Source organism: Botryllus schlosseri, chromosome 1 (genome assembly GCF_051294905.1).
Source record: "Botryllus schlosseri isolate E-star chromosome 1, Bs_hap1, whole genome shotgun sequence".
NCBI classification, from domain to species: Eukaryota; Metazoa; Chordata; class Ascidiacea; order Stolidobranchia; family Styelidae; genus Botryllus; species Botryllus schlosseri.
In genome coordinates this window covers 24,345,531-24,358,375 of record NC_137236.1, presented here as the reverse complement: position 1 = coordinate 24,358,375, position 12,845 = coordinate 24,345,531, and the positions used below count along the sequence as shown (strand labels likewise).

The following is a 12,845-nucleotide window of genomic DNA, read 5'->3' as shown; positions in this document are numbered from 1 at the left end:
ACAATTTTTCAGCTTACGCTTCTTGATATTAGAACCATGCAATGTCGAAGCAGTCTTGCTTCAGCTAGGATATTGCGGTACGTTGACCATAAAGCCATGTCACTATTTGTTTCATTTGACCGTTTATGATTCACAATGAGCAGACGATGGTCCTTTACAACGGTAGGCCTATGAAGTAGGCTTCAAGCTGTAAGATATCAAATAATAAGTTCACCGACAGCGCAAAATCTACGATACAAACGAAATGCAGACGTCAAAAAATGTTTGACTTTGTAAACAATTTTGACAAATTTTGACCTAACGTTACAATTTTGACCTAATTTTGACTTTTTTTGACATGTCAAAAAAAATCGCCCTAATCATGACACATTGTATCGAGAACGACATGCACGCGAAAACTTCAAGCATTCCTATTCACGGAATATTCACGCGCAAAACAGTTGGCGGACACGAAGTAAATAATAATCAACTGAGTAACGGTAAAACACGCATGGACATTTAATTAAAACAAAGTGAAAAGTAACCAGTCACGCACCACGGATGGACGGAGCGTGGGTATTGGTAAAAGACTGTTATGCAGGAAACTTCTGTTTGTTTATATATATAATATATATAAACCCGGACACTTCAGCCATCTAGTTAGTCCGACTGGACTCGAAACACGGAGCAAGAATTGAAGTATAGATGGCAGCTACGTGCATACAGGTCTGTCGCCTTTCTACGTCGAGGTCTGCCCGTTGACAGAACAGAAACGCGGGTTTGAGTTATTATTGACATATTGTGCATGGATTTCGATATACTTCCTGCCCCACGTAACAGTGTCTAGTGTAGGTATAGCCATAGAAAGTTGTGTAGCCTTCTTACGTGATATCGTTTGCTTGCGCGCGTGAAGTAGTTTTTGCGAATCATCCTATCCTACATATCGCATAAACTGACACTTGGGTGCACTATATGTGTTTTTGGTTGGATGGAATAGTCCTGTATTCTGTTTTCAGCTCCGATTTTGGTGCTTCCGATACGTCAATCACACGTATATGGTCGATAAAAGTTGCCAACAAGTTCTTTGAGCTCGGGCTGCATGTCGGATGTAGCAACCCTTAGTAATGACTACACGTGATTATAAACGCAGGCTTGTCTGGTTAATTTTCATGGTCGAAAATGTGTGCTCGCAAATGTATATGTAGACTGGAAGAGAACGAGTGGTTTCATAACTATCTTTCCTCAGGTTGGGAAACTGGGATTCGTTCTGTGGCGTATAAAATTTTGTCACAGATCGGATACTGGGTGAGGGCAATATATGTTGTTCTTCTCTGGTCTATATGCGCAATGTACAACTTAGTCAAATGATTGATTACACAACATCACAATTCCCTCTTGTATTGCGACAGTTTATGAAGCAGACAAGATTTCTGATGCTGCGAATATTATGCTTCGTCACTGACTGCGAATAATGCATCACGTGGGGTATGTTGAGCAGAATAGCCTCACTACTCCACTGTTTAGTAAACCAAATATAAATTAGGAAATGGTTTCACTTGCCTTGAATCATGACGGAAACTTTAAACTTATACTACATCGGTAGTCTATATATACCAGTGACAGAGAACATACGGACCGCGGCTCCGGCCCTTCACGAAGTTTTGTCCGGCCCACGGGGACAGTTTCCCGGCTTCCATGATAATGTGACCCGCTGCCCCAGTATGCCGATATTCCCCACTACTTGCTTACAACGTCAAATTTTAGTGACTATATGCATTAAATACGTGTGCGCGCAGCGTGCTAGAGTGGAGCTTACGCGTAAGTTCGTCGAAGCGAGAAGACTTGGCTTTATCGGCATTTACGATCTCCTCAATCCTAATGTAGTTTGCGGTAATCATGGTGTTTGTCGACTACAACGGTCATTTACGCCAGGCCTATATTTCTTATTTTTGATTCCGTAACCGCCGACTTGTAGCACGGCACACTTTTAGGCTTCTGTAAGGCACCGCTTATCTTATACAGATGAAATGACGAGAAGCCTGGATAAACCTTCACCAGTTAGGTAGGAATTCTTGATGCGACCTAGGTCAGACTCGAGCCCACAACCCACTGGTGTTGTAGCTGTGGATTATGCCACTACGCCATCTTGCTACCTACTCAACACTAAAGATGAAATGAATATATTACTTGGTAAATTTTGGTTACCTGGCTTATTGAACGCCTTGAAATCTTGCACCGTGTGTTGTAGTAATGTCGGCGCCTGTATGACGATGCTGTTCTCAAATCCATATTGTCTTCGTTATTATCGACGAGATTGGCTTTGAAATGACATTGCTGCTGTTAAAATACATTCAATAAATACGATCTATTCCAGGGGTCTCCAACTCAAAAAGGGTCGCGGGCCACTTTATAAATTTCGTAGCGGTCGCGGGCCGCATGAATTCAATATCGATGTAACATAAGCTACACAACTTAGAAACCACAATTTGAAACTTCATGTTAATACAGCGCAGTGTTATCTTACAGACGATGTGCATATAGTTCCCACAAAAGAAATAATAATTTATCAAGGGAATACAAATACTACAAAAATCATGATATAAATTTCATTTTATTCTGAAGTCTGAGCTGTGCACGATATCTGGCAACGCTTTTCAGCGACTATGGAATCGATATTGGGGCTAGTGAGAGACGTAACTATAGATGAATGACCAACTCCACATAAAGCTTGATTTTATGACGCCCAAAGCCAGTGGTTCCCAACGTGGGCGATATGGCCAGGAGTCAAGTCGGAGAAATGACTATTTTTTTGTTGAAAAGTGTAGAATTCAACATCGAGCCGAAAAGTTGACTCTTTTTTAGTCAACCCGCCGGTGATTACAGTTTGTATGCCCATTTTTCGGTTCACAAAATTTTTGGCGATGATCGGCGTTGACCTTGAAAAGGGGCGATGAGTCGAAAAAGGTTGGGAGCCACCGCCCTAAGCCGTTTCCTGAGCGTCTATCGGTCTTGACAGTGTTTGGGCCATTGCACGACGAGGCAATATGCCCAGCCCATTCATATTAGCTGAATTTCCCTCGATAGAATGCTGTTGCCAATAGTTGCCATCGCTAAAGCCGTTTTGGTTAGTGATATTCTTCATTATCGACTTTTGCTCGTTTGGAAATCTTTAAAAGCAGATGCAATACTGTGCAAGTGTTTATTTTGTTCGGTTCTGCATTGAGTATATTCTGGCAAACTCTTAGGCAAATATCTAGTTTAATCATTATGATCGTTTCCTGTGCGTGGAAGTGCGATTTTGTTACTATTCACGTTCTTCTCGCAATAGTCTGCGAACGCCCTTCACTTAAATGCGCTCCTAAAATGTAATAGAGTCTAAGCTAAAATGAACCAATTCAAATGTTATTTTGGCTGATTGATTAAAAGCCATAACTTGATTCTCTTCAAGATCTTCAAACGTACAAATTGAAAATTGAGGCTCATTTTGTTGATAGCTCTGTACCAGGATACAGTGACTTACCGTACTTTTTCAAGTAGGCCTATTCATGGTGTTTCGACTGCTTTGTTCATTATCAACATGTCCATATTTTCCATTATTATTTGCTAGCACGTTCCTATTTTAGTTCTTTTCCTGCAACTGCTGGCAATCGGCAGCAAATGGACCTACCATGGCGAAGAGCGTGAGTACACGAAATCGATTTATGCAAACAAAAGTTTTTATACTATGCCATACATTTAGTAACGCCTTCGGAATGGTTTCACGATTATCCTCAGTGTGGAGGACAGCATCAGTCTCCAATTGATATAGTAACGAAAAATGTACCGGTCGATCCATCTCTAAAGTTGTTGCGGTTAAAAGGCTATGAACAGTCATTAACCGGCGGATCAGTAGTCAACAATGGCCATTCAGGTATTCGATATCAGTGTTCTTCAACCTTTTTGTTGGTTTAATTAACCCCCAGATTTGTCGTGACCTACTCATTCACTCCATTCACCTGAAATATAGAGTCTTGGTGTAAATTAAAACCCAGAGGAGCTGCATGCCCATGATATTTATCACGCTGTCGGTGAGATCTCGTTCATAACTGTTGGCCGCTTGCTGGTACTACGGCATGTCGTTAAGCGTCATTCCAAAAAAAACGAGCAAGTAGACGTATATTTACTGACTGTATTGTTGATGCTGACTTTTAACTAAGAACACCAACAAAGGTATGATACCTTTTGATAGTTGCGCCCGTCGTCAATGGATCGATTTGTGTGATTGATTTTATTTCTTTTAATATCTTATTTCGCACGAATAAAATATGCTGTCTTCGTATAAATAGCCAAGGTAGTTGCTATGCTTCCGTACTGGTACTGCTATGCTTTGGTATTATGATACATTTTACATGTGCATCTGTTCAATCAAAATTCACCGTATGAGTTCTCTTTAAAACAAGCCACGTCGAAATCAAATCGGGTCGCTGGTCGTATTGACACTTCACTATCGCTTGTAGGCAGGATCTGTGAAATGATACCCAAATGTTACATTATAACCCATATCCCAGTCTTTCCTTGGATGCTTCATTATGAAGTTAATATACAACATATATAAGACGTTTCATTGGGTCTTTATTATAGCAACAACTTTATTCCAGAACAATGAAATTGGTAAAAATACCATTATTGTACCATTGATTACAGTTACAAACCGCTAAAACCATACCCCTAACAGTAATCATATATAGCAGTGCGAACACAATAATATTTATTTTATTCTTTGATCACTAGATCTTGTTGCTCTAGTTTAGAGGCAAAGTGCTGGGTAATGTAATAGTTTTACATTTACTCCACATTTCCGCGGCCAGGATATATAATAGAGCTAATATTAAACGACAGCTACATGAATCCATCACCATCACATATATCTTCTACTGTTAGTACCAGGGTTTAGTGAATTTGGTATTTGAGGATTTATATCACACCCATCCAAAGCGATATAGGTCATAGACAACGTGTCAGGAAGCCTATGCTCACTAGGGTTATGACTAGAAAAAAAAAATTCAAAATTTTGTGTGTCCTGTAGTCACGAAATGATGAGCTTTTGTGTCCTGATTTCAAAACTCACAAAAGTTAAGAATGTTTGAACAAAAACCTCCCGCACAAAATTTTTCCAGTTTTCACCGTATGGAGGATATAGGCTTTCTTTTGTACATACAGACTATATAATTTATTTATCGACTGATCTGAATTTAACTGACCCAATTCCAATTGCGAAGATTTAAGATAGTACTTTGGTACTTTTTGATCGCCCAGATTGAATTATTCCTATCGTGTTCTTGTTTACAGTCAATATTAAATATTTAATAAATAATTATTAATTCCGATTTTAGATGTAGACTGTATATATCGTATAATTTCAATTTGTCTGGCACAAATCAAACTGGGTGTTCGAAAAGGCGAAAGTAGAACAACTCTAGGTATTTTCAGCGGTCTAGAAAACCGCTTAGAAGAATATGATGTACAGGAAAATTTGAAAATCTCATATATCATATGTGACACCGTAGCATCTGTTGATACTGGACGGCAGAATGGCGTTCTTTCGAAACTGCGAAATGCAATGATGAGCATGGGTTTTCATATCCCTTGCTAACATCATATTATCGATTCTTAAAGCATATATTAGAGTTCTTCGATCCAACGTCTTCAAGAAATCCAACTCTCAGCTACAAATTTGGAGATGATGTGGTAAAACACTACGAAAACTAGGTGCAATCCACCAAGCACGAATTTCAGATGAAAATATTAGAAAACCGAGGATGTAGGGATGAATTTAAGTTTATCCATGGCATGTGCAGAACATGCCGTTCTTTCAAAGAAATAGTATAGATTACCAATGATCAAATGGCATAAACTTCCATCTCTACGCAATGCGAGAGGGTGCTCAAGGGTTGCGTTGCGTACTTCCACTTCCCCAGATAGAGAATAACTCTGGAGATGCTTATTTATCGCAAATACGTGTCAGGAAGACTGGTATTCTAACCAGATGTCTAAGTATGGAATATACTAGAGTCGATAATGTCGAGACGATATCTCACTTTGAAAGAATAATCGGTATCGGCCATTGGAGTTGAAAAATTAACGGCAATTTGCGTGTGACGTCACAACATGGCGGAAGGAAGCCAAAAAACTATAATCTTTGATCGCTAGACTGAGAATATTGATACTTTTCATATAGCTTACACTTTACAGGTGCCCAGATGCAGCCTTTCTAGTTCATTTCATGTTCAAGTATAACAATGGCTGTAAAGATGTTCAAATAAATGCCCTCTGAAGATTTGAAAATGTGCTTATGTATACATCCAACTTCTTTTAAATATCGGCTGAATGTATTGGGGTTATCGGCTAAGGTGTGAGATATTGGTTTTATCGGTATCGACCCAAAAATCGAATATCGGTTGGGCTCTAGAATACACCAAAGATCATATGCTGCTATCTTTGCGGTCGAATGTCCTGCAGCGATAAAGTGCCCCAAAACCCCATTGAAAGTCGGATATGTCCGTCGTAGATGTCCCTGGCACTAACATAATAACAGAAAGGGAGGTCAAATTGATGACTGAACTTTACAATAAGTGTAAAAGGACATATATTTGAAGATTAAATTTGTAGCAAAGATTATCTTTGAATTTTAATTTTTTTCCGTATTTGGACCAGTGTCGAAAATTGATGTTAGTTTGTGCGGGACATTTTTTTCGATTTGAACAAAATGATTATGATTTTATTAATTTATACCAAAATGTTCATCAATTACTGCTACAGGCAAATTTTTTTTTAGTCATAACCCCGATGCTCACCTCTGAAATTCTACTCGTGTCCGACATGTGGCTACATATGTTACACGAATACTTTCCGAATAAAACATTATTTGCTTGCCTGATATTCACATCAAACTTCACATGAAATTTTTCTCATCAAAAAGCATGTACTATTTTTTGCTTCAGTACAACTCAATTTTCCACCTGGGAAAAGATACATACTTACCGGCGGAGGATTTGGATCCAAGCGATACCGCGCGTTGCAATTGCATTTTCACTGGCCCCTCCCGGGTACCGTGGAAGGGTCGGAGCATAGGGTCAATGGAAAGCATTACCCGATCGAGGTATATGTGTTTGCGTCAACCCTGACTTGGAATACAAACCTCTCCATTGTTTCGACGAATGTTTTTATTAATTATAAATCATATTAGCAGAAATGCATCTTAAATTTTCGAATCACTAAATTACTATGAGCGTCATTCATTTATTTTAACAATTGATGTAGCAAATTTTATGTGTGTTTATGTTACTATGATTAGAGCCCGACCGATATTGGATTTCTGAGCCGATACCGATAAGACCGATATCCAGTACCTCCACCGATAACCCCGATATATTCAGCCGATATTCAAAAGATATGGAATCTAGCTCAAGGCCCAATTTTAACAACTCAGAGCATTTATTTCAACAACTTTACAGCCATTGATATGCTTGAACTTGAAATAAATGATCTAGAGGCTATAAAAATATATCAAAAGCACCAATCCAGCAGTTGCAGATTACAGTTCACGAAGCACAATTTCTCGGCTCTTTCTCCAAGGAATGAACTTCTGTGGTCTTCCATAAATGATGTATAAAGAACTAAATATAGTGAGCAGTCTTTCACTTGGTACCATAGTTAGTGGCACAGCAAGAATTGGAAATCTTTCTTCATTTCGGTTCCACCGCTCCCTTGCAGGGGATCTTTTCTTCAATGGTTTCACCAAATATTGATATTATTATTGATATTCTTCTGGCAGTGCACCTGGAGCGGCTCCAGTGGAGCCTTCAGCACAGCGTTAACAAATAGATGAAGAGAATGTGCAAAACGACTGAAATTGTCCACGTATGCAACTGCTCCACCCATCCCCCTTGGGCCTTGACCATGACCAGCATTCAAACAATCAATTGATCAATATTTTACGCTCTTTTGTCAGAATTATTTTACGCTCTTTTGTCAGAATTGGCCTATGTCATCATGGAATTAAAAATTTTCGTATCAATTATTGGCTTTACTCCACGTTTGCTTGATTTTCTTGCCCTCTATGCTCGCATATTTCCTATCATGGTGGCCCCGAAGGCCTCAGTCAGACGACTTCATACATTGCTGGTAGCTCTATTGGTACCGAACCAATAGCACTATCTTCCGAGAAATGTTTCGACGAGACGCTTTTCTCTATCATGACGAGGGTCAGTCCAGCATGATTGATGTTCTCATTTCTCTTACTGATTGAAATCTTCTGCAGAAAACTATCCAATAGACACTTACGTGACCTTTGACACGAACCAATCAGGTTGCAGCAGGATGTAAACAAAGAACAAGGCCGGGCAAGCTTACTATGAGCTCTTATGGAAAAAGGTTGAAAAATGAAGGTTTTAAGTAAATTTGCGTTGAATTGGGGATGACTGGCCTTAATGAATAGTAATAGCGTAGAGCTAGTATGTAGTTGCAGCTTTTAGTGTAGCATGAACATGAATGGTGTTAAGTACGCATCAGCGTGCTGTGTCCAAATGCATAGATTTTTGACAACTTTTCGGAGAGAGAGACAGAGAATTTATTCGGTCCATGAACAATTGAACATTGATAATACACATATAGATAAATACAAAGCAAAGTATGTATAATTCAGAACCAGGCTGTAGCGAAGGGATCGGGAGATCATCAAGTCAGCTACAGCCTGAAAGGATGGTTGTAATATGAAACTTATCACATAATATAACACATTTGCAAGCAAAAAATATAACATATACGCAATGTATCAGAAACAGATGAAAAACTAAGTGGGATCACAGTAGGTAACCTGAATAGACGAGATAAAACAATTACACTGGCTACAGGAACACAAACTAGGCATTACGACGATCGTTGTATACTATACTATAGGATTGTGGTAATGCATATTTTGACGATTTCATAGGCTCCCGGTCTCGAGCGAAATTTTCAAGCATATCTCATGTTCAGAAATATATGCTATAAAATACAGCTGCTGCCACACATCACAATTTTGGTGTATTGAATATGAAACTTGAAAGCTACGGAGATTCTATCGAATTTCTGGATTTGAGTGGAACAGCATCTTCTTCTAACACCGCGGAGAAAGCTACGAAGTATTTCATGGAGCGCTACGTACACGACTTAGGGACAAAGATTGAGGAGACAATCCTCTCATTGTGGAAGCAATATTCTAGTGAACAGCCAATGTTATCGCAACTTGCGGAAAAGTGAGATATCACACTCAATGGAAATACACGTTCTCAGAAAATCAATTATCGATTCGTCTTGCACTTGTAAGACAGGGTAAGTAAGGAAAAATACATTTTTTCAAAAACTCCTGCAATAGATATTGTAACTATGATTTATTTTCACATTAGGTTCTGATATATGCTCTCATGCATATGCATTGATTAAGACAATACAGCACCTGAAGCTACAAGGACTACCTTGTGATTTGCATCAGCATCAGCATCAGTGAGCTCGATCGTGATTGACAAGCAATCTCTCAACCGTACTCGCAACCGATCAACTCCTGCCTCAAGGTAGATCTTGGTGTATCTGGTATCTTCAGTTTAAAACATTCCACCAAACACAAATAGTCCTAGAACATTTTCACCTGGAGAATTGTTCATTCAACAAATTGGGCATCTAAATGAGCTTCAATGCACACCACTGGAATATAGTATGAATAGACATGCAGTACACATTGACCATGGCACTGCGCAATTACGATCCGTAGCATGCTATTAGGCATTACGATATTCACAATGGAACTGAATTTGCACAATTGCCGAATATGTTGCGTCAGTCATTTGTAATTTTCAATCTTGAATTAGAGTAAGCAATTAGTCCATATTTGGTTAGTTGATACAGAATGCTGCATAGTATGACACCAGACAAAATTTTATACTTGATTCTTCCGATCAGCTGTTCAATATGAATACGTTGTCTCGCCATCTTTCTTGTTGTGGCATTTGACGGTGTGCCAAATCACGTGCAGGAATATTTAAATCTAGATTCAATTTCTTGATTTCAGAACTAATGGTGAATCCCTTTTCTGTCATGATAGCATTTCCTGGTTCACCATAGCTGAACTCCATCATTTTCTCACATTTCTTGTCGAATCCACATATTTCACTAATATTTCGATCTGAAATGGTCCCTGTGAACAGTTCCTGCACAAAAGTAAGTGCACCACAATCCATCAATCCTTTCAAAGTGATATGTGATTTATTGACAGTCAATAATCATTCTAGTTTTGAGAAATCATGAATGAATGCAAATGGTGCCTTTTTAAGAACCACATATCTACCTGGCCAAATCGAAATTTAATGAAGCAGTTACATACGGTTGACCCAATGGTTTAATACTATGCTTACAGCAATACTATAAATTTGACGTCAGTGGGATAAGTCGGGCAATTCAGAAAGAATTTAATGTAGTCTAGCATAAAATTTCAGCTTCTCAGCATCTTTTGACATTATGATGCTCCTCTGAGAACTGAACTTCACTAGCAATAATTGCCCTTCAATTTGTAATTTTCCTGGACGAGTTTCCTGTTTTGTGCTTCTACTTCTTCCAGAAATTTGATTTTCTTGCGTTTTATCCATCGACTTCCTCTTTCTGCAGCTTCATAAAAGATATCCATCAAACCTGCACAAAATATATAATATGTTTATTTTACAGAGCAACACTGCTGTGCAGGCACCTATCAAGGCATACTCGTTCGACTCATGCAACGTATCACCGCTACCAATTTCAACTATTCATCTCATTATTGAATATATTGCTCTCAACAATTTCAATCCATTACATTACACACCATCAAGCAACAAAACTGGAGTGGAATAAAACGAGACACACACCAAGTCGATTGTGGCATCAAGTGTGACTGCATTTCAGATTGGACTCATTTTGAAACACAGAATTGTTTCATCTAAATTATGTCACGATTCAATATTTTTGGTACAATAATAGATATGTCATTTTAATAATAAAATGAGAATTCAGATGACTACAAGGAAGTCCACATGCCTTAATTTATCCAGATTTTACATTCTTCAATGCATGTTATTGGCTCTGGGAAAGGTACAAGCGCACACCAGGAACGCTCTGGGTAGCGATCTCCAAGTTACACAGGCTATTAGCATAGTGGTTATCCGGCATTTGTCCTGATTGATTCAAGAAATGAGCTAGAACAAAAAATGACGATTTCAGCTGGGAACGGATCATGTTGCCTAACATATATCATATTGCTGATCATTGAATATGCAGACAAGTGTTCAGTGTAACAGTTATTTGCTAGATAATGATGCAGACTGTAGACTGTACTCTATACGATTCCATAAATAGAACGCATATAACGCCAAGCCCACATAATGAATACCCCACATATCCTGACTCAAGATTAATCTATGGCTATTCGGTACGACAATCCAATAGTATACGACTAAGGACTAAGGATAATACAGCAATAGTTGCTTCATCCGAAAAGTTGTCAGAAATCCATTCATTTGGACATACCATGCTGATGAGTGCTTGCCACCATTCATGTTTATTATTAGTTAGAACACTGCAAATACATACTAGCTCTACGTTATTACCGTTCACCAAGGCCAGCTATTCCCAATTCAATGTAATTTTGCGAAAAACCTTCATTTTTCAACCTTTTTCCATAAGCGATCATAGTAAGCTTGCCCGGCCTGGTTCTTTGTTTACATCCTGCTGCAACCTGATTGGTTCGTGTCAAAGGTCACGTAAGTGTCTATCCACCTAGCTGCTCTCTGTCTTTGGTGATCGATTACTGCAGGGGGATTCCCACAAAGTCAGTGAGGCATAACGGTGGTTAGTAATCCGTAATATTTTTCCGATAGGCACGCGTACTGCCTGTATGGAGTATGCACTATGTGCAGCATGGCCATTTATTTTTTATAATTTACCATCCCCACGTCTTCTATCGAATTCTCTGACTCCCTGCCACCATGTTGTGACGTCACGAAAATGGCCGATATTTTTTTACCTTCAACGGCCGATACCGATATTTCTCTCCAAGCGTGATATCGACTCGATATTATCGGCGAGCCGATAATCGGTCGGGCTCTAACTATGATTTTAAAATTATGTGGAATTTTTCAGATGCATATTGTTCACATTAAAGAGCCATACGATGCCGTGGAGCAGGTGAAGAATATGACTGACGGCCTTGCAGTATACTCGGCGTGTTTCTCGATATAGGGGATTCCACGAACTTCGCAATTCAGAGGATATTAGATAGCGTTAAAAAGCTGACTAAAGCAGGTCGGAGATGTAATTTTGTATTGTATATATATGCATCTCATCTCTGTTTTATTGTATTCGGTATGTAAAGAAAATAATGTATGGCAATATCTTCCGTTTACTCGCTGACAAACATTTGAAACGCACAAGTCGGCTTCCACTATTCTGACTATTTGACACCCCCTCATTATATAAATGGTTGTCCCTGTTGCCGGGTTATTGATTTCATGTGATATATTTTTTGGAACCGTATGGTGGAAGCTAAATTATGTTCTGAAATAACTTATAACAGAAGGTAATAAAAAACTATACTAAAAAAATAAAAAATACTAATAAATACTAAAAAAATACTAATAGTAATAATATCGTTAATAAAAAGAATATTGGAAAAGTTCGATTCGACATGATCCAAAATATCACTTTATTGGGCACTGTACATATTCTTCCGAAGACATTGAATGCACCACAGGACTAAATTACACGTGTACTCGAAAATCACAGCATCATTTTTGTAATGATGACTTCATTTTCAGTCATATTCA

At 38.7% G+C, this 12,845-nt stretch overlaps 2 long non-coding RNA genes across 2 annotated transcripts; one reads left to right on the top strand and one right to left on the bottom strand.

Moving 5' to 3' along the window:
* Positions 1 to 8,895: 8,895 nt before the first annotated feature.
* Positions 8,896 to 11,241, top strand: LOC145445480 (uncharacterized). The gene is made up of 3 exons (XR_013917050.1): positions 8,896 to 9,330; positions 9,405 to 9,569; positions 10,714 to 11,241. It is a non-coding gene; the product is annotated as an uncharacterized LOC145445480 (long non-coding RNA).
* LOC145445487 (uncharacterized) lies at positions 10,239 to 11,759 on the bottom strand. Its single transcript, XR_013917052.1, has 2 exons — positions 11,631 to 11,759; positions 10,239 to 10,680 (listed from the first exon to the last, which is right to left on the bottom strand). It is a non-coding gene; the product is annotated as an uncharacterized LOC145445487 (long non-coding RNA).
* Positions 11,760 to 12,845: the final 1,086 nt, after the last annotated feature.